Raw genomic sequence first — 14047 nt, forward strand, 5'->3', positions numbered from 1 at the left:
AGCTTGGTGTCAGAGGCCACCAAAGGAGTTAAACAATAGTTTGAACTGTCAGAGGGCTCCTTACTTTGTTTTAAAAAATATGAGATTGCAGTGAATTTAATTGAAGAATTCTTGTTTGTGAATGTGACGAGAGTATTTAACATCTGGAAAAGTGAACCGGACAACAGATTTCAAAAGTTGGATAAACAAAAGTTTTACAGAGTCCAAATTCTCCTTAAGTCTTGTAAATGAGTCTTATAGGGAATCATTTTGCTCAGTGACTTTAGAAAGGGATACAACTTTCAGAAAAGAATTAAAATTCAAAGGAGAAGAATTAATGTTTTCTGAAGATTGCTATGAATAAAACTAACCTGCTGGATTTATTGGTAATGAGCTCTGATTTAGTTTTGACAGCTGAAACAGAGGTGATTGATCTACATATTCCATGTCTTATTGTCAGTAATTAACTGGGTATAGTCCAGAACACAGGGTATTGTGGACCTAACTGTTTAAGGAAGCAGGGATGTTAAAATGGGTAAAAGCTCATACCAGACTGGAGTCATACCTGGAATGTATCACATGATTCAAGCTTGGAAATCTTCTGCCACTTTGAATAAACCAACCCAGTGGCATAAGCAATTATGAAATGCAATTAGTAACATCAACAGCTAATTTGATAAACACAAGATCATCCAGAGAGCCACAACTGAAGGCATAGAATTGGTAGAGTTTGAGAATGAGCTTCTGACAGTAGTAGTCAAGACTTTGCAGGAAAAAAGTATTAAATCTCTATTAGGTAACATGGTATGAAAGTAATGAAAAAAAATAGACAGGTAGTGTACATTCATAATCAAAGACAAAAGAAAGGACAAAAGATTAAGAACATAAAAATACAGTCAAGTCTAGAATGGGAATGATTGTGGAGGAAAAAGGAAGAGTGCTTCTTGGAGTCAGTGACTTTTAATTTGAGACAATCTTCCAAAGAAAGCAAGAAGAATGAGACATACATTTACAGAGAAGGATGAGAAATTTATCTAACAGTGGATTATATATCGAAATTAAATTCAGAATTTGATGGGCTAGTTTCTGCACATTCTTGTTACAAATGATCTTCATAATCAAGTAGCAAAACCTACACACATAGGTAATTCTTGAGTTAAGTGTTTAAAATTACAAACTGTGCTGTACTAGAGTAACCACACCACAGAGAGCAAATGCAGCCTCCAAATAGGATTTGTTTGCAAATCAGGGTGCATCATTAACTGAAAGCCTGGATTTCTGCAGGAAACCAATGTTTGTTTTTTTCCCTGCCAGAGATAATTGAGGCTGCTTGAACTTGAAACATTTAAACCAAGACCCTGAATGTTACAGGAAGCGACCACTAACTCAGTCATAAGGATGATAGGGGAGAGAACTTAAAAAGAGAGAAAAAAGATAAAATGAACGACCAACCGTGTCACTACAGCCTCCTCACTTCTCACTGGCAGCACAAGCACTGAGGATCACTCACAGAGCTCCTACCCAAAAGTCATTCCTCCAAAAACCTCAAACCAATTAGACAAATAAAACTATCAGCTCACCCTCACCCCACACGTACAATCCAACCAATCATTAACACCTTACCTATTTCTTGCACAGGTGTTGTGCACCCTTGACTCCTTCTGGCCACATGATTAATATTGGAGAGCAGAGAAGCACCATGGAAAAGGAAGTAAGTACAAACTAGTAAACTACTAGGACTCTTACAATATATTAAGTACAAGCAACGAAACTGAAATAAACAAATGGAGCTCAGAAGGAGCACAAAAACTGTTGTGCATTGGTGCAGCAGTATGGAGATTATCCACAACACATCAGAAGAGAAGGAAGCAGAATGCAGTAAACTGTCCAAAATACTGCATCAGATATTAAGAATTAGAGCAAAAGGCATCATAGAAACCCGATACCAACAATGATATAACCAGACAGAGGACATATACATGCAAGATCAAGGAGGAACTAACTGCAAAATCAAAATTGGGTCTGAACATTTTAACATATTGTAATTAGACGTTCAGCGTAGTGTAATGTAAAAAGAAGTTCAGAAAAGAAACCTTTATCATCTCCACAAGCACAGTACAAGAATATCTTTCATCCAAGAGACAGGTTATAAAATTACACAAGACACTGTAGACGTGCGAATAAGAAGAAAGCTTGAAGAGTCCCACAGGAGTAAGATAGTAGTACTAGGGTGTTGTACCGTGTTAGCCATTATGAATGTAGTGAGAAGTCAAGTAAAATGACACCTTTATTGGCTAACTAAAAAAGATTACAATATGCAAGCTTTCGAAGGCAACTCAGGCCCCTTCTTCAGGCAAAATGTAGTACAGAAACTGGAGGTCTCTGTGTTTATATAGACACCACGACAGGTAACAACATTGGAAAACCTTTAAGTGAGACATCTTAAATGTAAAAAATTAATAGACCTCTTCAGGCTAAGATTCATTTAGCAAGAGAGAAGAACAATGTATAGTCAAGATCTTTGCATACGATAACTGTCCAACAGTCTTTTGAAGTTTCTGATGATTTTTTCCATACAATGTGGATCTGTAGTCAGGTTGTCTGTGTCGGTCTGAGAGATGATGCAAACAATCCTCATACTGTATCTGGCCATAAACTTCTTGTCTCTATTCAAACCATGTTGTAATGTGTTACATTTTAGCATGAGTTTAACTTTCCATTCTTTTCTCTCTTGATGTGCTCTGAAGTTGCCCATAAGCACTGTGACTTCTAAGTAAGACAATAGAAGTAGCCAATATTAAGACATTGTGCATGAAAACTACCAGGAGGTTCAAAAGCATGCTTCAGATGATACCTAATCACTTTCCAGGGGTGTGAGATAGCTTGTGATGAGCCAGGAAAAGAGAATTTCCTGGCTGTCAAAGGACAGATCAGTGGTATTCTGGGACTTATGGAGTACTGTCTGATGAAATAATTAAGAAACTCATTATTGGGGCCTTATACCTAATAAATTCCTGATGGGAAACGATACCCTTCAACATCTTTCAGTCTCTGGAGAGAATCATGCAACCTGGGAATTGTTCAAAAACAGCATGGTATTACCACTCTCAAAATCCTTCCATCCATTTTTTTAAAGCCTGTAATACAGGCATAATGTCTTAGATCTGTTAATTTAGAAGAAAAGGATGCAATATGACATTACAGTGCCTCAATCTGATTGCTGTGGTCCAGCAATGCACCATAGTTCTTTTGATCTTCTTTTGTCATCTTTGACTTTATTCATATTTTAGGGAAGTATGCCAAGCTCTTCTTTAAAATTAAACTCTTAAAGTTAGTTAAGTCAACAAGCTACTCAAGTTGAGATACCTTTACATCTTTGAGGAAAGTGACTATATAAAACTTGTTCCTTTCTTTATTCAAAGCCACCTCAGTATGGGGAGTTTTCTTTACAGGTGTGGCAGATGGCCGGGACCCATGCCCAGTCGGGACGCCCCTTTGACACTGGATCCGGGGGAGCAGTCATGGGATGCACACTACGTCCCCCGGAACACTTGTTGGCAGCCCCCCTGGGTTGCGTCGGGGCCAATATTTTGGAACACCGGAGCTCATTCCTGTTGGGCTCCGTGGCCACCTCCAGGGGAAGCTGCACGGCCTAACGAGCCCATCCGGGCGGGAACGCAGCCACACACGGAGGTGCAGCCGGAAGTAGGTCAATGAGCACCTGCAGCATTTCCGGGTGGGCTATAAAAGGAGCCGACAGTCACCACTCCGGGCGCCAGAGTCGGGAGGAGGAGGACAAAGCTGCCTGTGAGGAGTGAAGGAAGAGGACTGATTTTTGAATGTTTTTGGTGTTTTCTTTGGTGGTGTTTTGGGACTGCGTTGGGCCTGTGGGACGCGGGGCAGACGTGCCCCATGGCTGAAGAAAAATAAAAAATCTTTTTGTTTATTTTTATATGTGCCTCTGCAGTCAGTCTGTGTCGGGTCAACGCCTATATAGCACCTTTGCCACACAGGGTTGGAAACCTCATCATGGGATTTTTTGGAGGATGATATCACTGGAACATCTGATAAAAAGGTAAGTTAATTATGGTATTTGAGCTGGGCTTCATGTAAAAGAAAAGAAATGTAAGAACAAGTGGACCTGAAGAAGTATTCTAGAATTAACCTAATAATCACCAAAGTTACAATAACACAAAAATGTATTTTGTTTGGTTAAAAGGCCTCCCTACTACATCTGGCCAGTATCACCTCAAAGCTAAAATTAGACAAAGTACCAATATGTGTGTGTGCTGTGTACTGGACCTGAGCATTCCCAGTCTGACTATGGATAGTTTAGAAACACTTGGAATCTAATAAAAAACAAAGAAATAAAAAAATTTAAGTGAGTTCAAGTGAGTGACTCAAGGATTTTCCTTATTATTATAGGTGCAATAGGCTTGCATATTTTGGGCCATAAGCATATGACATTGACTTTAACTTCAGTCAAAGAAAAACACATTAATATATTTAATTAACTTCAGTAATGAATTTCAATAATTCTAGCACTACCATCTCATGACCCAAGTATTGCAAACATTTTGAATTATCATGTTTGTGGCAAATCAGATTCCTAGTGCCTAGCCATTTAAACGTGTCAGGACTCAAGAGTTTCTACATGGTAGAGTGGTCTTGTTGCTACAATACTTTGTAGAGCATCTCTTATCCCTGACTAAGATTCAGGCGAAGCCCCAAAAATTTAATTTGGTAGCGTTTTTAAATGATCACTGCCCTGAGCCCTACCTCAATAGACTTGCATGATCTTGGTGCTGTAAAAAGGGGAATTAAAAAGAAGAATTGTTCTCAGAGTTTGATGGACAAGTCAGAAATGTAAAATAAATATTGTACTATTAAAAGGCCCAAGAGGTAAGTGGAGATTGGGGAGCTTCTTTAGTTATGACCTTAGCGGGATTGATGATGTTTTACTGTTTATCTATTGTAATGTCTTCTCCATTATCCTTACTTATAATTACATTAAAATAAACCTTGAGTGCCCTTTCACAACTTTGTTGCACAATTAATTTGAAGCTCAGGGTTCAAGGCAAAGCCATGCCCTATAGCAACATGGGCACATTGTACCAGAGCAAAGGTAGATTCAGCAATAAGAGTACCAATGAGCATGTTATGCTCTTTCCTGAAGCTCCTGATCTCCTCCCAGAAGCCATCAGTGATGACAAGCTGTACTACAGCATTCCTCTTTCTCTCTCTCTCTCCCCATACATACTTGTTCTGTGCGAACTCGATGGCATTTAAATGTCTGCTAGTATTTCTGATGAGAGACCCAGTAGAGGTTCCATGTTTCCTTTTCACATTCTTGCACAATCTTTTCAGTTCTCACCCAATACAAACATAAAGGTTTATAACATTTTTCTGCAAGCATTCAGACAGCCTGCCGAAAACATGCTGAAACCCAACCCAATTCTAAATGAAAGAGCCTTTCCACGCAGTAACATTCTGGGAATCATTGCCGATTAGTTTAAAAGTTCAGGAAATCTTGACAGTTATAAATGGTTGACTTGGTTTGCTGCTTCTTGGCCTGCAATTCTTGATTCAGTATCTTGTTTTTCATACTTAGAGTACATCTAGTCATTCTTGTCAGACATGTCGAACAAAAATACCATATCCTAAATCCTAAAAGCCAGGCTAATCACAAGCTGTACTATGATGATATACAAATAAAATTATAATCTTTGAATTGAAGAGATGCCCTTTTAGTCAATTTGGGGTGGAGGTAACAGTTGATTTTGAGGAATGTCATTTATGAACTGCTCACCATCAATCTTTGATGGGTGTACCAAAGAAAATCTGAATTTTAAGGGGGATTTATATGCAAAGGCAAACATGAAAGCCTACAGTCTGAGGTTGGGAACATGTACTGATAGCACGTTGCTGCACCCACCACACGACAAACCACCTGGATTGGGACCCAAGTGCAGCGGGTGAACCCTCAGCACCACACTGGAACAGTGTGAGGTTTTTGATGGTTGGTGGAGTGCCAATCCTGCCACCAATCCTAAAGTTTTCCCTGTGAGTTGGAGGAACCTGCTTGCAGGGCTGGATGCAGATTAACGTCATACCCAGGAACAAGCAATTGCAGGTTAAGGGCTTTGCACAAGGGCCCAACGGAGCAGAGTCACTTCTGGCGTTTACAGGATTCGAGCTGGCAACCTTACAATTCCCAGCAACATTCCGATCCCTAGCCTCTGCACATTTGTAAATCCAGTAGGAATACATGGATGCCTGTTTTTTCTGCATTGTAGGTTTAATGTCTCTATGCATTGTTGGATTATACAAGTTGAAAGACATTGACCTCCAGTGCAGGTCTGGCCTCTGACATTTGACAACAACTGTACAATCTGGCATGCTCAAGGTGACAATCTGTATTGTTTAGAACCATTCTGGTTGGTAACTAAAAGTGGTATTTAAGCAAAAAGCTTTGTCATTGTCTTATTTCCACAGTGCCAATTTAAAGATAATACTGCTAGAGGAAGTGGGATACAAAAAAATGCATTTTATTATGTGAAAATGCCAGGAAACTCAAAAACTTGGTGGTAAACAAGGACAAGGAAAATGTAGTCACTCTACAATTTTCATTATGTTTTTTTCAGAAATTAACATCTACAGCAACAGTTGTCCTGCATGTAAGGGTCTTTATGGCAATATTTGCTTTTGGACTGGGGCCCTGTCTTCACTCTCCAACTCAAACCACTGCAGGCTGGCAAAAGTTACAGAAGCTGGGCTGGTTATTATTATTTTTGTTGGACATTACGTACAAGATTGTGTTTTCAGGCTTCTGTTTATGTTCCCTGTAAAAGTTTATTTCTTGTATCCATTGTTGGCCAAAACAAGCAAATAAATTGAATGACATCTGTTTCCATCTCTCTAAATATTACAGTGTCATCAGATGGAATGTTTTCTGCAAAAGCTTTTCTTAATTGAAGGACAGAGAGAAAATATGCCAGATAGTGTGGGAGATGGCCGGTCGTTCATCCTGGCCAATACCCCAAGGCCGCTAGATGGAGCCCTCCCTGTAGCATGGAAGTGCCCCAAAGACCAGCAGGGAATCCTGCACAATGGAGTTTTTATTCCCGACCCTGCTGGACACCGTGGGGCCCACCAGAGGACGCTGCAGGGAGGCTCAAGGACTTACATGTGCCCTATAACCCGGAAGTGCGTCTTAATTACCGCGACAGAGGAAACAACGTACTTCCGGGATGAAGAAGGAGAGTTTTCATCCGACCCGGAAGTGCTAATGAGTCACATGGACAAGGGTTCAGGAGCACTTCCGGGTCATGGGCTATAAAAGACTGTGGGAAACCCAGACGAGTGAGCTGAGCTGGGAGGCAGGGTGGCTAAGTGTCTGGGAGAGGAGGATTGAGTATTGTATGTGTAGTGTGGAGTGGAGGGTGCTTAGTGCACATTATTATAATAAAAATAATAAGTATTACACTTTTACCTGGTGTTTGGCGTGGTACCTGAAGGTTCAAGGGAGCAATAGCGCCCCCTACTGTTACAATAGATAGATAGATAGACAGATAGAAAACTGCTAACTAATGCTTTATATAAAATATATGGAAGCAGAATAATAAAACATCCACTTTTAATGCTGCACAGCTGCAGTAAACTTTGTCATATGCTCAACACTGAAAAGGGAGTTACGGTAGTAAGATTTATGGACTGTCAAACTCCTACAATCTAATCCCACCTGTACTTGCACACCTATAGTTTACATTCATTTTAGTATCATGCTGTTTGTGGGCACAGATGGATATTATGAGTGTGATGAAACATAATCTGTAAGCATGCCATTTAAAATCCATCCATCCATCCATTTTCCAACCCGCTGAATCCGAACACAGGGTCACGGGGGTCTGCCGGAGCCAATCCCAGCCAACACAGGGCACAAGGCAGGGAACCGATCCAGGGCAGGGTGCCAACCCACCGCAGGACACACACAAACACACCCACATGCCATTTAAAATAGTGTTTAAAATTGCACGAAGGTCAGCTGTACCTTTGCAGAAACATAGACAGGTAAATCAAGATCGGTACAAGAAGCCTTCAAAAGCAACAGCAAAAGGACTGTTCTGTCATCTAAAGAAACCGGTAGATACAGTATATATTTTTGAATCGAAGATCAGGAGATGAAACAGAGTCAAAGCCATACTTGAAACCAAGAAGTCCTTAAAATGGTGACATTTAACCACTAAGCCAAAATTCATAGCCAGGAAAACACATGCAGAGAATCGTTAAACAGAAAAACAAGTAAATAAAAAACACAGTGACAAGTCTTTTTAAATCATATTTGTAATCTCAGATAACCAGTGTGAAAGGGTGCTCCCGGACACAGACAGGCAGACACATTTTCCTCCATCACCACACGTTTATTTTACACCTTCCACTATATACAAAAGTCACTCAGTGCACCACCAACAAACCCCCACCGTCTCCCAAAGTCCTGGCTCTTCACTGGCCGTCTCTCTTTCCTTCACACAACACACTCAGGGCCTCTCCTGCCGCCTCCTCTGACCTTGTCCGCCTCTTCACCCGACTCCAGCCTTGATTGCAGGGAGGCGGCTCCTTAAATAGGCAGGCGGCTGTGGACCACACCCAGCTACCTGCCACACCAGGAAGTGTACAAAGCTGACCTTTATTGTTTTTCCTGGTAATGTTAGCAATGACCTTAAAATGGCTGCACCCACATGAAAACAAAATCAAAAAAAATTTTGAATTTGAGTTTTTTTTTTTTTTAATTTTGATGCTTACGTTAATCTTATTTGTTTGATTGAGGTCAAGTATGTTGTAATGTTTTATTCTCAAATAAATTAAAATATATGTAAAACATTTTCAAAATGAAACCATCCATCCATTCATTATCCAACCCGCTATATCCTAACTACAGGGTCACAGGGTCTGCTGGAGCCAATCCCAGCCAACACAGGGCACAAGGCAGGAAAAAAAACACCAGGCAGGGCACCAGCCTACCGCAGAGCACATACACACACACACACACCAAGCACACACTAGGGACAATTTAGAATCACCAATCCACCTAACCTGCATGTCTTTGGACTGTGGGAGAAAACCAGAGCACCCGGAGCAAACCCACGCAGACACCGGGAGAACATAGGGAAGTGAACCCAGGTCTCCTAACTGCAAGGCAGCAGCGCTACCACTGCGCCACCCTCCATCCATTCTTCCATTTTACTAACCTGCGTAACACTGAGCACAAGACAGTCACAATGGACAGGACACCAGTCCATCACTAGGTGAACACACAGAAATAAACACTTGGGCCAATCAAACACTTTCAGTTCACCTAACCTTCATGTCTTTGGATTGTGGAAAATCTTAGTTCAAAATACATCATGCTACAAATAAGAATAGTAAGTCATTTTGACACCCTAGGGAATTATTGGTAAGAGAGCATAGTCTAGTTAATAACATACAATAAGACCAAGCAAAAGTCTCACATGTAATTACTATTGCTCTGCAAAAGCAGATGCGACTAGCAGAAATATGGGAAGAAAATGACAAGGGTTAACCATAAGCTGCGAGCCGGGCAGATTACTGATACATCCTGCTATACCCTGGTTGAAAGGAAGAATGTCAAGGTATTTTTTTTTAATAAGATAGAAGAAAACGCCAGGACAGACGTCATATCTAGAAGTCAGCTAGCTAAGAAGATCAGGCTGTGCAGGAGGTGACTTTGGTGTCTAGTCCAATGCATCTGGTGTTAAATTAATTTTTTTACATTTATTTTTTTATTATTTACTTATTTATTTTTACATTTACATTTTTTAATTACATTGAGGAGCCTAATACCATTCTGTTGTCCACTGTCTATCCAGTAAATAAGATGATAAAATGTGGTAGAATGTTCACTACTTTAATAGCACCTTACAACTAGTTATGAGATCCTAGCAGGTGATGTTAACTGCAGAGACATGAAAAATAACTCTTGCCACTTTCAACTGGTAGTAAGTGCGCCATTTTGCACTTTTTGAGATAACTGCCATTGTGCCATTGACTCGAGTGATGAAACCACATCTATAGATAGCAGCTGTTAATTTAAATATTGTGATAAAAGATAGCAGAAAAGGAACTGTCAGGAATTAACAAAATCCCAAAGAACAAAGATGGCAGCAATGGTCAGTTCTTATATATAATAAACACCTCAGAGTATTCCTGGTAATTTTGGCAATTCTAGATAATACAGTAAATAGCTCCCATACATGACAAAGTTTTAAGGTATTCACAAATATTTAGATTTTCAAGAGAAAGAATGTTTTTACAATTTAGTTTTGGTAATATATACAAGGGACAAATCATGAATAATATTTTATGACCTTTTGTTGGCTATGTGGACTTTGCATGTTCTCCGAGTATCTACATGTTTTTGTCCTCAAGGTACTGTACTTAATTTTTAAGGAACCTCCTCAAATTTAATTTGATTGGTGATTTTCAAGTGGCCTTGGTTGAGTAATCGTGTCTGTGTGAATGGGCCCTATGATGGACAAATGCCCCGTTAAAGATGGGTTCTGCCTTGTATCCAAGGCTGCTAGGATAGGCTCCAGCTCCACCTTTACTCAGAGTTCAATTAAGTAGTTTGAAGAATGTTATGTGATATTACAGGTAAATCTTGGTTAAAATGTTTTTTGGCCTCCACATCTACCACCCTGTTGCCAGAAGTCACAAAACTCAGTTACAACAGTTTATGCCTAAATTATTATATACAGTATATATACAGGTGGAGCCTCCACTGTAATGAAATTCATGGGACCATAAAATATTTACTGTAGTTACAACAGAAATTTCATTATAATGAATATGGGAAAAAATATGTGTACTATTGAGACCAGGGTCACTGGCAAGTCGCCATCTTTCACAGCAGCGGCACTAGGACAGCTTTGTACTTGCACTGCTGCATTTGTTAAACGTTTAAACAAGGGCAAAGAAATTGGTTGTCCTCTGCAGGATCATGCTTTAAAGCAGATGCTTCAAAGGCCGCCTGACGCGTCACACAAGACAGAGAGGGCGGGACCTATAAAATATCGCGCGGCCGATCCAATCGGATTTCAGTAAATGAGGTAAGACCTAAAACATAAGGCACGAAAAATCCAATCGGGTACTGAGACGCGGAGACCAGCTTCCCCAAAGAGGTGGGATTAGTGTTTGTGGTTGTGCAAGTGTTCGCTCTGAGGATGTCAGATTTGCGATTAAGAAGCTTGGCCTGGTAAAGTGTAAAGTGTCAGTCATTGAAGGGGTTTTCCTAAATATACAAATTTTCATCATATTACAATAGGATGACTTTTAAAAGTAGATTTATTTTCGAGCACATAAAATCCATTGCTGGGGAGACGCCACACATACAATAATCAGCTGCACGCCAGCACAGATTAAAATACTTGCTAGGGAACTGCACAGTACTTGCTGGAGAGACACCACAGGCACGACTATCAGCTGCATGCCACACATTACATCAGTTGCTGGGGAGAATCTGCTGATTGCCCACTGTTGTGACAGAAAATTAAACACATATTACGGACATCAAAGCCAGTATTACTGTCAAAGAAAATTACAGGCATTTTACGGAAATACAAACCAGTATTACTGCGAGAGAAAATTAAAGGCACACAATACAGTGACACATATTACAGCCACATACAAGCCAGTATTACTTTAACAGAAAATATTACAGACGTACAAGCCTATATTACTGTGACTATCTACTAACAACATGCCACCCAAAAAAAGGACACGTCAAGTAGGAAAAAAGACACAGACAATTAAATCCTATAAAAGCAACAACTCCTGGAAGAACGGTCAGCTCAGCAAGTAAATATCAACAAAAGAAAGGCTGAAAGACAAAGGAAAATACAAACAAATAGATCGATTGAAGAAAAAGAAAATGAGCGTCAGAAAAACGCTAAAAGAGAAAGACTCAGAAGAGCAAATAGATCTATAGAAGAACAGGAAATTGAGCGTAAAAAAAATTCTCCAGTTACATTAGCCTTTGCCATAACAATTCATAAAGCTCAGGGGCAAACCTTAGAAAAAGTTGGCATTTACTTGCCAGAACCAGTATTCAGCCATGGTCAGTTATATGTTGCATTATCAAGAGTTAGAAGTTTTCAAGATGTTGTTGTCAAGGCTGTAGTTGGTCCTGAACAAGGCAAACTGTTGCCAAACTCAGACAGAATGTTTACAAGAAATGTTGTCTATAACGAAATTTTATAGAAAAATTTCATGAGGTAAAAAAATAAAACATTTTTCCTAAATATCTTCTTCAGACAAGAAACAGAATGAGGTCAAGGTCCCTTGCTATTTAATACAGACTGTTCCTACTAATGTTTATGCACTTCTGTTCTAGCGCCCGTTATTGTAACGGGCTTAATGTCTAGTACAGTAATAAAGTACTTGCATTTTTCTGGAAAACCTGACTCGCCTTCCTGTATCTCATAAACCTCTGTGACCCAAGCTTGACAATACCTGTATAAAAAACAGCACTTCTTAAACTACAAAAAATATTTTATTTGAAATGAAATGTCAGGTGCAACTGTTTTTTACAGAAATACAGGTATGAGTACAGATTGTAAATGAGACGTTAGATGTAACTTTTTTTTTTCAGCGTAAGCTGTTGTGAAACTCAAACAGTACAGTATCCGCACACAACAGAAGTACCCACACAGACGCTTGGTGGAGCACTGGCTCAGAATTCGGCTATATGTATGATGTTGCGCACACATTCCCACCAAGCCTTGCCAAGACTGCACAAGACCAGAAATTTTGCCACTGACTGTCACTTCCTTTTGGCTTAACAAGAAAGAGACAGCCTGTTACAGGATTTCCGAGATTTGGAGAAAGTATAGGCGTGACCTTAAGTGTTTTTTGCATCACATTACTATCTTCAATGGCCATTTTCGGTCAGAAAATATTAATTATACTGAAATTTACATTTTATTAATTTACATAAATGAATTAATTTACATTTACATTTCATCATCTCATTCTGTTAAACACAATGTTGTATGAAAATTTTGCTACTTCAATATTCGCTATAAAGGGATTTGACCTGTATATACTGTCTATACAGTAATTATACATTAGATGACCATGGTCTTGTTTGAAAATAGTTGTAAGTGGGGCATGACTTGAAAGAATCTCATGTTAAAAGTCTCCTTCCCATAGGATTTCATACCGCGGCAACGTTTTTGGAATCTTTTAATTCTTGCTGACAACACAAATTAGACAATCTACAAGTCTCCAACTTAAAATTTATATCTGAACAATATATTCGATCTCTGTTCGCTGTTCCGTTATTTCACCGTGTAATAAATTTCCATTTGTTTGCGCTAATGCGATCTTTCCTATCCTTTTTTTGAGACTTTTGAATTTTCGTACTTCCATTATCTCTAACCTGCTCTGCATGTGTACCGTGCCAACATTTTTGAATTCTTTACAGCGTTCTACTTTGTCATCTACTCTTTGTCCTTTATTTCCTGCCCCGGGCATGGTTAAATCTCTTTCTCATGGGACATATAAGTGTCTCTCTAAGAAAATCACGTCTCGTCTCCTTCCAAGATTTTTTTTTTTATAATAGAGAGATATATATAATGTATAGAACATCTGAATGCTGACTTTTTGTCTGAACCAAGCCACCTAGGCCTAAATGAAGAGTCAAAGCCTGAACTTTGAACTTGCTCTCTGTCTTCTTTTACTAGACACTCTTTTTTGATGAGATGTTCATGTGGTATTTATACAGCTGTTTGTTTCAAGAGATTAAATCAGCATTGAAAGTCAAGTAAAGTGATACTTTTTCTTTAATGTTCAAATATTGTCCCATACTACTTATTCTGAGGTGTGTGTGTGTGAGTGTTTTGGGGTTAGTTTTAGATTAGAAGACCAAAGAACTTATTGTTCAGGGAATGTTTAATCCATTGCAGTTTTTGTGGCCTGGATACCACAAGATGTTAAAAATATTCCTTTGAGATTCTGGTCTGTGCTGACATGATTGTATCTCACAGTTTTT

This window comes from Erpetoichthys calabaricus, chromosome 16 (genome assembly GCF_900747795.2).
Source record: "Erpetoichthys calabaricus chromosome 16, fErpCal1.3, whole genome shotgun sequence".
NCBI lineage: Eukaryota > Metazoa > Chordata > Cladistia > Polypteriformes > Polypteridae > Erpetoichthys > Erpetoichthys calabaricus.